Source organism: Rhipicephalus sanguineus, chromosome 10, assembly GCF_013339695.2.
Source record: "Rhipicephalus sanguineus isolate Rsan-2018 chromosome 10, BIME_Rsan_1.4, whole genome shotgun sequence".
NCBI classification, from domain to species: domain Eukaryota; kingdom Metazoa; phylum Arthropoda; class Arachnida; order Ixodida; family Ixodidae; genus Rhipicephalus; species Rhipicephalus sanguineus.
In genome coordinates this window covers 135558229-135572468 of record NC_051185.1, presented here as the reverse complement: position 1 = coordinate 135572468, position 14240 = coordinate 135558229, and the positions used below count along the sequence as shown (strand labels likewise).

The 14240-nt window shown below is 47.5% G+C and overlaps 1 protein-coding gene across 1 annotated transcript in view; it reads left to right on the top strand.

Moving 5' to 3' along the window:
• Positions 1-14240, top strand: part of LOC119372477 (sodium- and chloride-dependent GABA transporter 1) — a 1056622-nt gene that overhangs the window by 67640 nt on the left and 974742 nt on the right. The window lies entirely within an intron of this gene.

The window sequence follows — 14240 nt, the reverse complement described above, 5'->3', positions numbered from 1 at the left end:
TTGGTTATGTTTAGTTCCATCTGCCATGTGTTACACCACGCACTGATAGCGTTACGGTCAGATTGAAGAATGGCTGCATCATTGTTACAAGTTATTTCTCTAAATATTGCGCAGTCGTCAGCGAAAGGATGAATATTCGATGAAACACCGGAAGGTAGGTCATTAATATAAATAAAAATAAAAGCGGCCCCAGAACAGAGCCTTGTGGAACTCCCGACCAAACCGGCCTGGAGGGTGTCAGAGTTGTTAGCAGAAACATGCTGAGAACGACGGGACAGAAAGGATCCAAGCCAAATGAGAAGTTGGGGATCTATGTTAAGCTGGCGTAATTTGTGCATTAGTAGATTATGAGAGACTTTATCAAACGCTTTTGAGAAATCTAGAAATATGCAGTCTGCAAAAGAAGAGCGATCAAGAATGGCATGCAAATGGTGTGTAAATGATGTTAGTTGTGTTTCGCATGAATAAGATTTGCGAAAGCTATGCTGAGAGTGCGTGAAAAAGGAGTTCGATTCGAGATAGTTGGCAAGATTAGAAAATAATACATGCTCGAGAAGTTTGCATGGAATGCTGGTGAGTGAAATGGGTCGGTAATTAAACGGAGAATGCTTGTTACCTGATTTATGAAGTGGAATCACCTTGCCTATCATCCATTCGGCCGGGATAGAACCCGTGTCAAGTGATTGTTGAAGGATTTTGGTTACTATGATAGAACTGTAAACACTCGTGCTCTTCAGAAACTTCGGGCTAATTGTGTCGCAACCAGGGGGAGAAGAAAGCTTTAATTTATTGATCAAGCACTCTACGCCACTTGGATCTAGAAGTATCCGATGCATTGGTGAGGGATTACGACACTGCGTGATCGGTTGTAAAACACTGGTCAATGATGAAAAGTTGGAAACAAAAATATCGTTAAGGACAGTTGCGCACTGTTCAGAGGCCATAACGTCTCCTGCGCCATCGATGAGGCTTATAGTGTTATCGCCTCTTGGATTGATGACGCGCCAGCATTTTTTAGTATCAGTCTGAAGCATGGAAGGGAGAGTGTTTTTTAAAAAGTTTTCTTGAGCGCTGCGAAGTACAGTGATATATTCATCTGAAACTAGTTTATGCGCGTTCCAATGATTATAACAAGGACAATGTTTCGCTGATCTGTAGAGACGTTTCTTTTTATTTGACAAGTGTTTTATGTGATTGTTATACTATGGTGCCGATTTATTTGAGGTTATGGAGCGATTTGGTACATATTTTTCAAGTAAGGCTTTCGCCTTGTCTACAAACAAATCCCAGTTATTTTGAACGCCACGACTCTCAAAATTTCCCAGAAACGTGTCAACAAAATCGGACAGTTCACTGTTTATTGCATCACAATTGGCGCGTTTGAAGTCACGGGTGGTTTTAAGTTTATTTTTGTATTTAGGCCGCAACAGTTTGAGTTCGAAAGATACAATGGAATGATCGCTCAAGCCTTGTAACACAGTTACATTTTAAGCAAGATCGGGATGAGTTGGGAGTATTAAATCGAGAGTATTGGCAGCAGAAAAGTTGTTCTGGTGGGATTTTTGACAAGTTGCGAAAGAGAGAAAACGCCACAGTAATCTAGAAATTCTTGTGCGAGCATAGATGAAGGATTCGTGCTGGGTGGATCGCACTCACACATTACATTAGGGATATTAAAATCATCGAGCAGAAACAAAGGTAGCGAGGGGTAACGTGAAGTAATGCTTCAGTGCCGTCCCACAACTTGATTAGGCTGTAGCAGAGTGTGACGTTGGGCGAGTTGGTGCATAGCTTAATAAAATATTTGAGGCGCAACTGAGACAAGCAAGGAAACAAGAGAAGACAGGATAGGGCGCCAGACTTTCAACTAGTTTATTTTCCTCGCATCACCCAAATATATATGCTTCCAGATATGTGCACAAAAAGAGGGCGAAGCACAAGCGACTATCACACAGCACAATCAGAGAAAAAAACTTATTTTATTGATTAGGCTGACTTCTTCAGGGTTTATTTTCTCTGGCTACATGGAGTCTTGACAGAGCGTCTGTGCCCTGGTGGTTTTGTCCTGGGCTATCAGCCACTTCAAATGTATACTGCTGAATCTCACTGACCCATCTGGCAAGCCCGCCTTTTGGCTGTGCCAGTTGCAGTATACAAGGTGAGGAGGAGGAGGAGGATACAACTTTAATGACGCCATGAAATGGGTCAGGTGAGGGGGGGGATGGGTGCAGGGAAAAGGTAGCCGATGGGCCCTCGGGCCGCTTTAGGTGGCCGAAAGTCCTTGCGCTTCGGCGACCCCCATGGCCCAGCACACTATCCGGAGTTGGTCGGCCGGTCGTGAGCTGCGCAAAGCAGCCTCCCATCGCTCCTGTCTCTCAGCCCCCTCAAAGGGGGGATTTGGCTTGTTTGGACAATGGCGATACGTGTGATTAAAGTCGGCTCGCGGACTCGAGCAGAGACGACAATGGGGTAAGGCGTCACCCTGATGAATTTGGGAATTGATGAAGTGGGATATTAAAGTGCCCGTTTGGAGTCGGCGCCAAACGATTTGCTCAGCCTGGGACAGCGATTTATGGGCTGGTGGGTAGATCATGCGGGAATTGCGGTAATGTAAAGTAATTTCATGATAGGTGAGTAGGAATTCCCGCGCGCTGCGAAAGGAAGGCAGACCGTCCACTGCCCGGTTGACGAGAGCTCGGGCTTGCTCATGGGCGGCTGTATTCCCGGGATGTCCACAATGCGCTGGAACCCACAAAATAGTGATTATTCGTTTAGGAGGAGGAACGAATTGTAGGATACGGTAGGCAGGTGCATGAATTCGACGCATAGCAAAGTTACGAATGGCCGTTTTTGTGTCGGAGAATATATACTCCGCCTGGGTGTGAGCAATAGCTAAAGCGATCGCAGCTTCTTCCGCCTCGATTGGTTGAGCGACTCGGTCGAAAGTGGCGCAACAGAGTAGCTTGTGGGAATTATCTGAGACCGCCACTGCGAAGGCAGGACGATGGGAGTATTCTGCAGCATCCACATAGGCGACCGGGGTCGAAGATGCGTAGCGCTTATGAAGCGACCTAGCCCTGGCCATTCTCCGGTCGTGATTATGGGTTGGATGGGTATTTTTCGGTAATGGTGGGATGAAGAGACTGTCGCTAACGCACTCGGGGGGTGAATTCGTGGGGGTGGTGCATCCTATGAGGTTGATTTTGAGGCGCTGAAGGAGCAGCCTTCCTGTTTCGGACTGGGAAAGACGAGTATAATGGCTAATGAGGTGTGCTTCGACTAATTCAGCAATCGTGTTATGCACACCCAACTGGAGCAGTTTACTCGTGGCGGTACTCTTAGGAAGGTGCATAGCAGTTTTATATGCTGTGCGGATGAGGCGATCTACTTGATCTCTCTCGAGAGATGAAAGGTGCAGATAAGGGAGGGAATAAGTCATTTTACAGAGGCAGAATGCTTGTACAAGGCGGCGCGTGTCTGCTTCACGCATGCCCCTGTGGTGATTAGAAATCCTCTTTATGAGGGCGGATATATTCTGCACCGACCTCCGTATCGCACCTATAGCTATGGAATTGGAGCCGTTATTGGAAATGTGGAGGCCTAGAACTCTGATGTTCTTTACCTGAGGGATGAGTTGATCATCCAGATATACTGATATTGCCGGAGGAAAAGGGTCTTTGGGGCGAATGAGAAGAAGTTCTGATTTAGGAGCTGAGCAGCTGAGGCCGATGCTCCGCGCGTGTTCTTGTACCGTTTTTGTTGCTCGTTGGAGAGTATATTCGATTGTGCCACAGTTGCCCGTGGTGGTCCAAAGCGTGATGTCATCGGCGTACAGTGAGTGTTGTAGGGCCGGTATGGTGGATAATTTTTGCGCGAGGGGGATTAGAGTTATATTAAAAAGGAAAGGAGAGAGGACGGCCCCTTGAGGAGTGCCCCTACTGCCGAGGGTGAAGGTCGGGGATTTAACCGATCCTAGATGAATCTCCACGGTTCTATTCGATAAAAAGGCTGTAACATATTGATAAGTGCGCGAACCCACGTTTAGCTGACTGAGATTTTGGAGAATAGCTGCGTGTCGTACATTGTCGAATGCTTTAGTCAAGTCGAGTGTCAATAGTGCTTTTGTAAGATGGGGGAAGTCGCGATTTAGTACCTCCTCTTTGAGTTGGAGCATTACATCTTGGGTGGAAAGGCCTGCCCTGAATCCAAACATGGTAGGAGGGAAGAGGTGATTTTCCTCCATGAATCTATTCAGACGATTGAGGATTACGTGCTCCATGAGTTTGCCTGCACACGAAGTGAGGGATATTGGGCGCAAATTAGCTAGGTCGAGCGGTTTGCCTGGCTTTGTGATGAATGTAACCTTTGCATGTTTCCACTGGGGAGGCAATGTGCCTTGGTTCCAGTGCTGGTTAAAATACTCAGTTAGGACCTTGATTGAGTCTGCGTCCAGATTGCGTAAGGATTTGTTAGTGACGCGATCAGGGCCGGGCGCTGAGGTGGTGCGCAGCTGATGTAACGCTGCGCACACCTCTGCCTCCGTTATGGGGCGGTCTAATTCTCGGTTGGGAAGGCCTCCGTATTCCGACATGGATTCGGTCGCGTGCCGCGGAAAGTATGTTTGAATTAGGGTTTGTACTATGTCCTGACCTCGTTGCTTCGTTAGGTGAACCAGTCGTGTGATAAGTTTGCTAGTTTCCGTCTTCGCTTTTGATGGTTCTAATAGATGACGTAGGAAGGACCACGTTTTCTTAAAGTGAAGGCTGCCATCGAGCCTATTGCATAACTGCGTCCATTGTTGAGACACAAGATTAGCGGTATGTTCTGTGATGAGGTCGAGAGTGGCAGACATACGACGCTGCAATGTGCGGTTGTGCTTTTGTCTAAGCCAGCGTCTCTCCATACTCTGGTAAGCTCCCCATAAGTGTAGCAAACGGCTATCGACCGGCTCGTTTGCGTGCTCAGCTGGGGCTTGTTTAGTCACTAATTCCATATCTTTTTGTAGCTGCCCGACCCATTCCTCATAGTCTGAAATTGAGGTAGTCTGTTTCAGTGCGCGGATTTTTCTGAATTTATCCCAATCTACAACAGCCTTGAGCTGGTACCGGGGTCTGAGATTACCCGCGTGAACTGTGACGTCAATTATATAATGATCACTGCCTAGGGTGAGGCCAGTGTTCTGCCATTGTAGCTTACTGATGTTCTTAACTAGTGTCAAGTCTGGGCAAGTGTCCCTACTAACACTGTTTCCTATGCGAGTAGCTTGCGTGGTGTCCGTCGCGAGGGATAGCCTGTGCTGTTGGATAAAGTTGTAGAGTTGTCTTCCTTTGACGGAGGAGGCCCTGTATCCCCAATCAACGTGTGAGGCATTAAAATCACCGACTATGACTATTGGCACGTTGCCTGCGATAGAGAGGGCCCGCGCGAGCACGTGCAAGAGTTCTGCTGGTTTGTCACGGGGGTGGCTGTAAATATTTAAAATAAATAAAGTGGGAGACCGTACATTGCGCGGCAGGAGTTCAAGGAAGACGCAGTCGGAATATAGATCTGACAAGTCGTGGGTGACATGTGCAATGTTACGATGAACATAAGTGGTGACCCATGGGGTGGGGGAGGTTTGCGGCTGTATAGCTTGATATCCAGTTAAATTACATTGTTTTTTTGGTTCCTGTATGGCGATGACATCTGGCACGGGCGTTGCCTGCTGCAGATGGAGAAATAAGTTGTCTCTTTTACGTTGTAGGCCTCTACAATTCCATTGCCAAATCCTTAATGGTTGAGGGAATGAGTGCTTATCAGAGGGGCGAGAAGTCATGATGGGACGGGTGGAGGTACTGGAGGGGGCGCGGGGGCGAGCAACTTAGTTGTTAGGTCTGTGATGACCTGTTCCAGACGAGCAAATCGTTCCGCGATTTGTGCGAAGCCGTGATCCATTCTCTGTTCTACTTTGTTAATATGCTCCTCAAGAGCTTGAGCTGATGTGTCTGACACATCGCTCGTGCTTTCTAGAGTACGCTTTTTCCTGGGTGGGCAGTCCTCTGCTAGGGAATGATGTATCTCTGAATGATCGCCTGAGTCGGTGTGAAGAGAGTCACGGATTTCTACTGGTTCTTGGCACGTAGTGGGTTGCGCCGATTTGACATGTGTCAGTGCATTTAAACGCTCGAGTATTAAGGACATTTGTCGCTTGAGGTCCTGGTTTTCTTTGGTGAGATGGTCTATAGTGGACTGATAGTAGAGGTCTCGGGAATCTGAGCGACTATTAGAGTGATGGGAGACGCTATCTACACAGCTCACCTTTTGCGAGTCTTGGTTCACCGTGGGCAACATGGGAGGCGTGTTCCGTCGTGGGCTCTTGCTTCCGGTTCGGCCTTCGCCGGTTGCCGACGTCAATGGAGGGAATGAAGCCTGGTCTACTTGAAAGTCCGGCGTCGTCTGCTGCTGATGTGGTGTGGAAGTTCTGGTCCGTTCGGTCGTACCACGCTGGTATTTCCGGCGGCAAAGTCTGTCGCCCGTTCGGTGATCTCCGCCGCACGCAATGCAAATGGGGGAGCACTGCTGGTCGGCCGGGTGTTGCTGTCCGCAGTCGAGGCAGTGTGAGCGCATAGGTTCCGGGCAGACGTCCCTTCTGTGCCCTGTCCGTCGGCAATTCGTGCAAGCCTCTACTTTGGGCCTGAAGGAGTAGACTCCAAAGACCGAGCCAAAGAACTTGACTGACTCTGGAAGAGTGTCAGACATGAAGTGTATGAGCACGGACTTTGATGTGCGGCCCATATCCCGTGCCTGCACGATGGGAAGCAGCGGGTTAGATCGCCGAAGTTCCCGCAGGATCTCTTGAGGGGATTCTCCGTTGTAGGCTCGATAGATGATACCTTGGATGGCTCGATCCGGGGGTGCGATGTAGGCGTTGACTTCAATTTTCTTGCCGCGGAGAGTTATCTGCCTTATCTGTGCGTATTTGGCCACTCTCTCATGGCATGCCATGGACATTGTGAAAACATTCTTTACCAGATTGGTGCGTGTAAGATCACCCTGGGTGCAGGATTCCACAAGACCGCTACTCTCCAGCAACGCGGCCCGCAATTCTCGCTCTGTGAACGCTGCCATGTTGACTCCAGCGTTTGGGCGATAAACAACCTTAAAATCGTCCGTCGGTAACTGCGGAATCGGTCCTCGCCTAAGGCGTGCCGCAGACGCTGTGGTGATTAGTTTCTCCGCTGGCGTCTGGACAGAGTCTTGGCGGACGAGTTGTGGCTCGACTGCAACGCTGGCGTTTTCCGCTCGGGAAAGCGCGTCGGTCTTGGATTTCTGCTTATGGTGCTTTTTTCGTGCGTCAAGGACTTCTTTCCACTCATCAGGATTAAACGCAGTCGGATGAAGCTCTGTGCCTGTCACTGTGCACTCCATGGTGGTAGTAGGCTGCAGTGGGGCGCGCGTTCCTGGCGTCAGCACTACCGGCGTTAGGGATAGCGGGGCCGGCGCCCGCTCTTCACTAAGCGAAGTCAATTAAAAAGAATCGGACATCCGGCTGAACTCAAACACTCACAGGTAGTTCCGCCGATGAAACTGTCCACTTCAGCACCGAAGTTGATGTAATAAACTAATACAGAACACTCACAGAGCTTGTTGAAGTTGGAGCCCATGCACGGCACGTCCGCCTGGTTCGGCCCCTAGCGGTGATCCTTCCTACAAGGTGAAAGCTTTGTTATCTTTGTATAGTTTAATGTCTCTTTGCTCAGGATAGCTTTTAAAATACTTGTGAAGTGTAACGATGCGCCGCACAGATGGACGAACTACACAAGAATACAAAACGGACAAGGACCTTGCGCCGTTTCATGTTCTTGTGCGATTCATCTCTGTTCATCTATGCAGCGCATCGTTACACTTCAGAATACCATATCAAGTAGCCCCCGTGGAAGCACTTTTAAAATAGTTAAGTGCCATAACAACTGCCAAGACTTGTTTTTCTGTGGTAGAATAATTTACTTGAGCCTTCGTAAAGGTATGGGAGAAATATTCAATCACTTCTAGCATTTGTGCGACGGGCTTATTGGTGTCTATTTGATAAAGGACGGCTACAGTACCCCAATAAGAGGCATCTGTGTACAACTCAAACGGCACGTTAAAATCCGGCAGCGTAAGTGCAGCATCTGCCGAAATGATTTCGTCAAGTTCGTTCTAGCAACGCTCGCAATCTCCCGACCACACGACTGGGGTATCCTTTTGCGTAAGGACTGTCAAACACTTTGTATTTGTGGCATAATGCTTTATCAGTCCCTGGAAGTGTCCGGCAAGGCCCAAGAAGACGCGGAGAGTGCAAATCGAATGGCCTGAAAAATGTTTTTGTAGCTTTAGCTACACTTGCCTAGCCGGAGCCGATTTCCCGTGGAGGGTCATGAGCCGTGCTGCGCATGCGCGAGGATCAGTGATATCACACAGCCGGGTCACCGGAGCTGGCATCTCACGCGCTCTCCACCACCGCCGCGCGCGGCGCGCCGCTGCTGGTCTGCGCCGCATTCGAGAGGAGTGACGTCGTAGCCATAGACACAGTGGCGCCGGCGCGCGCGCAGGTATTCGCCTTCGCTGTGCAGTCGCCGTCTGACACTGCGCTGGGGCCGCTTGAAAGCGCCTCTGACTGGCGTTTGCAGGTGGGTAACGCCATGGAGAAGGAGAGCGCAAATGCTGCTCGACGGCGCAGAAGAGCCGAGAAGCTTATCTCATCGGATCCCGAAGTAGTTGCCTGGCAATTAGCGGTTCAGCGTACGATGAATGAACAGAAGAATTCTAGTAATACTAGACAATCTGGAAAGCTAAGAATGATCAGCTGAACCTTTGCTAACTCTACGTATATCCTGGCATTGCCGAACTAAGCCACTGCAAATTTTTTATCCGCTGAATGCTCTCCTCCTTGGTGCTTTTATTCTTCCCGTCAAAGGCCCTGCCTAAGAACACAACCGCCCGGCAAAAAAATTCACTCTTCTTAAAGGTTATTTTAAGTTGTGCTTTACTTAGCGCTCCTAGAAGTATTTACAGGTGGACAGTGTGGTCTTCTGTTGCTCTCGCGTATACTAGTATGCAGTCAACGTACGCGTTGCAGAATTTCCCAAGGAAATCTTTGAGTACCATGTTCATCATTTTCTGGAACCATGCTCCAGAATGTTTCCACCCAAATGGAAGCCGTTTGTACTAGTAGACGTCGAAAGGCGTGACAGAAGAAGTGAACATCTTGGTTTCTTCTTTCAGTGGTACTTGCCAATAACCCTTACATAAATTAGTCGCGCAGAACCACTTGCGCCTTCCCGTCTCGTCAATTATTTCGTCAATTCGGGGCATGGGAAACAGGAATAAGTCAGTTTGCTTCATAAAAAGTCTTTTTTTTTTGACACAATAATAATCGGTGAAGCAAATGTAGAGGTTGACGGTCTGATAATGCCGGAATCTAACTCTCATTGGAGGCTTCAGTCAAGCTTTCTTTTCGTTGCTTAGTCCATACGGTTTCTCTCTCACGACACTCTCATCTCGAAGCTCAAAAGGTACTTTAATCACTGCAGTTGTCACTGCAGTTGCTGCAGGATAGTTCCCGAGACACAAAAGCCCAGGAAATGTTGACACAACTTCTTCCCAGCACGTGGCTTTTCTGTCTTGAGTGTGTGCGAGGTTTGAATGCTTGGTGGTAATGACGTCGTTCCAGAGAATATTCATTTTAAATAGCTTTATGTCAGGCCTTCACAAAAGGAAATCAAACTCAACTCCTGTAATGACAAGGCTTTTCACCATATGCTCTTGTTCTCTAAAATGCACTTTTACGTCCGTCCATTTCGCAAGCTCCCGGCAACAACTCTGCCTGTGAAAATGAGATTTTCGTACACTCGCTGCTTGTCGATCAAACTTACTTATGCTCCAGTGTCCACGACCGCTGACACTTTGAAATTATTAACTGTCATGGATACGGACAAATTGTTTGATTTCATAAGAAACACCATCTCCTGCAAAATCGGAGTTTCCTTGTTAGTACAAATCTGTATCATGGTGTTGGTTCACATTCACGCAGTATGTAAGATGTCACACTGGTGGTGTAGTCACCGTATTCGTCATGTGGCCTCTATTTAGGTTGCGCCTCACGTTTTGGAGTCAGATTGGACCAGGTCTCACATGATAGGTACTTTAAGCGGTGAAGACGCTGATCTGTGCTCGTCTCCGGCAGCCTTTTGTCATTCCGTGTGTAACTAGTGGGAGAATGCATGAACGGGGGAGGGGACGGTGCGCTAGGCGCCTCTTCTCAAAATAATAATCGAGCAAATTTCTACCTACCTGCTTTTAAGAAATCGATTGATCCCATAACTGAGCTGGGTTCATTTGAAATGCTTGCCGAAAACTTTTTTTCGACGTTTCCCACGAATGTGCAATGTGGTGCGGTACGCTTAGGTCATGCCATTTCTTTGCGTTCCCAGATAGGTGTTCATTATACGACCCGAGTCCCAGCTTTTCTCTTTGCAGGCATACTGATAAAATTCTAGCCACACGGTCGTATCAGCCGTACTACCATCGAACGCGTCTCACTTCACTATATTTTCGCGTAATACATTAGCTGTTCATTCTAAAAAGACAGGGCGTGCAAACACGGACACAAGAAAGAAGTCTGGACTCCACAAACGCCGACTAACTGTTTTAAGCCGAACCTGAAACCAATAGACGTTTTCAGTTTGCAGCGTACAATCACTAGACTCGTTCTTGAAGAGCGCTCCCACTGCATTTCAGACTGCGTTGCTAGTATGAAGGGATCTAATATGCATCTCAAGTGTCCTGATCCTATCCGGCCTTTGGTTAATTATTGTGTGGAGAAGAAACTCAGGCCAGTAATTGCAGATAAGGAAGGGTATTTTGTAATTACGCCGGACAGTTTGTTCTCGGAAAAAGCATTAAGAGCCATCACAAAGAATTTTAGGAGGGTAGAACTTAAACCATCAGTAGTTAGGCAACGTGCTGTCGACCTTTTGTTAAGACATAATCTTGAGAGAATAGCTTGTAATGTCAAGAAGGCTAAATCACTTGCTTTAGAATTGTTTTTTTCAGCGAAAACACATAAGTACGAGACTCCATTTCGAGCAATTGTTTCAGAGAAAGGCACCTGGCAAGTCGCGGTATCTAGTTATTTGCAGAACTGCTTAACCTCTTTGAGTTTTTGAGACCCTTTTCGTATGCGTAATTCTCAGGCGCTAGTTCACTTCCTCTCAGGGGAGAACCCCGGCTGTTGTAAAGCTTTTAGTATGGATATTGAAGATCTTTATTACTCCTTGCCGCATGAGGACTTGTTAAAATGTGGTAATGAATGTATTAACCAACAAGGGCACGAGACGGTTTTCACCGATAAATGTGGTGTTTCTACAGGGGCTTTTCTAGAAATTATTTCCATGTATTTAAAGTCGACGCTGGTAGGTTGGAAGGAAGGCGTTTGTGTGCAGAAATCAGGGATATGTATTGGTTCTAAGCTTGCTCCGGTTCTTAGTGACTTATACCTGAGCAAGGTTGACAATCTTTTAGAAGGCGCCTTAGGTAATTCGGTTATTAAGGTTTTTCGTTACGTGGACGATTGCTTGATTTTTTGTAGTGGTGAGGTCTTTGAAAACGTGGTAAGCTCAGTCAGCGAAAAATTTGAATTAAATGGAGGAGGGCTGAACTTTACTTAAGAGTTGCCTCAGAATATGGAATGCAATTTCTAGACATTTCCTTAACGTTCCAAAAGAACCACGTGTGCTGGCAATATTCTCCTAGATAGAAGCACTCGAAGGTTGTAAAAAAACGGCATCGCCATGTCTTGCCTTAAATCAGCCCTCACCAAGTCGTGTGAGCACAAATTGAGTGATAGCTTTAACGCACAGGTTACGCGTCTTTTAGATGTAGGGTATCCTCGTGATGCAGTGGCCACTGTCGCTGAGCGTTGAAAGAAGTCCATTATGTTAAGTCCGAGTATGGTTGCAGAAAGGGATAGGAAGAAACGTGCCGTAGGTATACCGTACATTGACTGCGTATGTCACAGGCTAAAGAAAGTAGGAAGTACGAAAGAAGGAAACAACATTAACGGCGTTAATGTTGTTTCCACGGCTGCCAATAAGCTAGGTAAGATATGTGCCGCTGTGCAGAGGAAGAATGAGCGAGTGAAAGACAAGAAGCGAAGCGACATATGTTTGGTAAAAGACAAAAAATTTCACTGATTGCCGTACAAGTGTTGTGTATACGGTTCCTTTCAGATGCGGCTGCTTCTACGTAGGACAGACGGGCCGCTGCATAACCAGAGAATATTAGAACATAAAAGATCACTAAACGGAGGCTCACCTTCTAATCTATCTTTACATTGTCGAGAGTGTAAATCCACGCCAAAATTCAATGAATGTGCGGTTTTGTACCGACATAGGAATGAAGAAACGCGCCTAATGATTGCAGCATAACATATCGAGAATAGTGGTAGCGCATGCGTGAGCCAACCGTCGATTAACTTGCATAAAGATGAAATCAAATTCCTTAACATCACGTAGAAAACAGCGCTACGAGACGGGACAAAGAAAGGGCACAAACACGGCGCTGACTATCAACCAAATGTGCTTTTATTCCACCAGTCCGCATATTTATACATCACCATGACTAACGAAAGCATAACAAAAAACCAGAAAAAACCGGTGAGCCTACCGGTTTTTTCTGGTTTTTTGTTATGCTTTCGTTAGTCATGGTGATGTATAAATATGCGGACTGGTGGAATAAAAGCACATTTGGTTGATAGTCAGCGCCGTGTTTGTGCCCTTTCTTTGTCCCGTCTCGTAGCGCTGTTTTCTACGTGAAGTCATGCACCAACCAGCCCAAATCCGTACCCTACTGCAGTTCCTTAACAGTTATCTTTGGCGTAGGCCCTCACGCATGCCGGATCGATAGGTTCGCCTGTTGCGTGGGCATGCGCAGATAAGTTTTCGTCCCTTCTTTTTTTTCTGCCGTTGTGCGTCTCTTCAGTTGTCAGTCGGCGTTTGTGGTGTCCTGACTTCTATCTTGTGTCCGCATTTGCACGCCCTTTTTTTTTAGAATGAATACTTACGAACTAGCTCAGCTCTCTGTTATTCTAAACATTAGCTGTTATTGTCTTCAAAATTGCTTGTTGTTGCTCTGGCTGTGTATGTCATTTAGCTGGTCTAATGTTTTTACTATGGCTGTCATTGACGGCGATAGCCTCGCCTCTGCATCTCATTCAGTGCTGCTCTTAATGCGTAGTCCCTTCCATGATACCAGCTCTTCCGCTTTCATGTCGATGTTTACAGTAGCTCTTTCGGTGACGTCGCTGATTGGTGCTTCTGTCTTGCTGGGGATGGTATCGATGATGTCAGGCGTGGTCAGCTGCTCTGGTGCCTCAACATTGTCCTCAACATCCAGCGCATAGCCCGTGATGATGGGGCGGCCGTCCCGTCTAGCGAGGTAGAATTATCCACATCAGGTTGCTGTCGACGATTGCGCCAAATCTAATGTTCCCACAGAGGAAATGAACGTGTTCTGTTTAAGCTACACAGCTTACAGCCATTGCGGACTTGTCCATGTTCATCGTCTGCTTCTGCGTCTGCTCTTCACCCAGGATCCCTACATACAGTAACCGCGAAGTTCAAATTTGCACGCCCTGCGGTGCGCTGCCGCTACAGAAATAAAGGTACGTCACAGTAAATATAAAAGTACAAACAACAATGCCGCTTATCTGTTTCTACGAGTACTTGGCCGAAGAAATCCCGGTTTTCTCGCACGACCGTGCCATAGCGCGTGGTGGCGTTGTCAAGAAAGTTTCGAAACTATGACAAGCAGCACACACAGTAATGAAATGTTGGTAGAACGGATGATTGATTCATCTGGCTAACGCGGCGTCGCGCGCATCGTCTAGATGCGTGCAACACGTCGCCTGCCGACTGCCGGGGCTCTTGGTGCACCATGCGCCGGCGTTTGCCACTGTGCAAAGGTGCCATGCACAGGGCGAGTATCATGTTGGGTCAGCGTCGCGAGCTGCTTCCATTTCTTTAGCGACCTGATTCCACGTCAACGCGGCGCACTTCGCGGTTCCGCACAAGGAAATATAGGTGACAGCGAAAGGCGATGTGCTTATACTGTTGCTGATTTTAAAACGCCTTGATAACGGCGCTGCGTTGCCCGCGCTGCCACGCAAATAGCTTAAGCTTCTTACCGCGACTGGACTGTGCCATGCTGGCGCGTTCGTATGT